Source organism: Salvelinus sp. IW2-2015, linkage group LG20 (assembly GCF_002910315.2).
Source record: "Salvelinus sp. IW2-2015 linkage group LG20, ASM291031v2, whole genome shotgun sequence".
Classification (NCBI taxonomy): Eukaryota; Metazoa; Chordata; class Actinopteri; order Salmoniformes; family Salmonidae; genus Salvelinus; species Salvelinus sp. IW2-2015.
In genome coordinates this window covers 46,127,648-46,128,748 of record NC_036860.1, presented here as the reverse complement: position 1 = coordinate 46,128,748, position 1,101 = coordinate 46,127,648, and positions in this window count along the sequence as shown.

Sequence of the window (1,101 nt, the reverse complement as noted above, 5' to 3'; positions counted from 1 at the left end):
TTCCCTTGATCCTGACTAGTCTCCCAGTCCCTGCCTCTGAAAAACATCCCCACTGCATGATGCTGCCACCACCATGCTTCACTGCAGGGATGGTGCCATTTTTCCTCCAGATGTGAAGCTTGGCATTCAGGCCAAAGAGTTCAATCTTGGTTTCATCAGACCAGAGAATCTTGTTTCTCATGGTCTGAGAGTCCTTTAGGTGCCTTTTGGCAAACTCCGAGCGGGCTGTCATGTGCCTTTTACTGAGGAATGGCTTCCGTCTGGCCATTCTACAATAAAGGCCTGATTGGTGGAGTGCTGCAGGGAGGGGCAGGCGCCAATGACCCACTGCAGGGGTCCTGGTTAGATGGGATACAGGGGTAACAGGGAAAGAGGGTTCAACAGAGGCCAGAGAGAGAGCTGCCACTCTGTCATGCCCTGACCTTAGAGAGCCTTTTTATTCTCTATTTGGTTAGKTCAGGGTGTGACTTGGGTGGGCAAATCTATGTGTTCTATTTCTTTGTTGGCCGGGTATGGTTCCCAATCAGAGGCAGCTGTCTATCGTTGTCTCTGATTGGGGATCATACTTAGGCAACCTGTTTTCCACCTGAGTTTGTGGGATCTTGTTTTTGTTCAGTTACTGTGTAGCCTGCAGAATGTTACGTTCGTTTATGTTTTGTTGTTTTTTTGGTGTTCATCTAAATAAAATAAGATGTACGCTTACCACGCTGCACCTTGGTCTCCTATCAACGAGCGAAACACACTCACACATTTCCTAGTCCGTTTCAAGTTTTAATGTCACATGCACAAGTACAATGAAATGCCTTTCTTGCAAACTCTAAACCCAACAATGCAATAATCAATAACAACGTAATACTAGAAGAAAAAAAACACGAGAAATAAGAGGAAATATGAAGAATACAATAAAAATACAATAAGAATACAGTAAGTAAGCATACTATATACAGGGTCAGTTCCAATACCATATTTACAACGTGCAGGGATACTAGAGTGATGAAGGTAGATGTAAATATGTATAGGGGTTAGGTGACTAGGCAACAGGATATAAGATAAACAGAGTAGCAGCAGTGTGTGTGTGTGTGTGTGTGTGTGTGTGTGTGT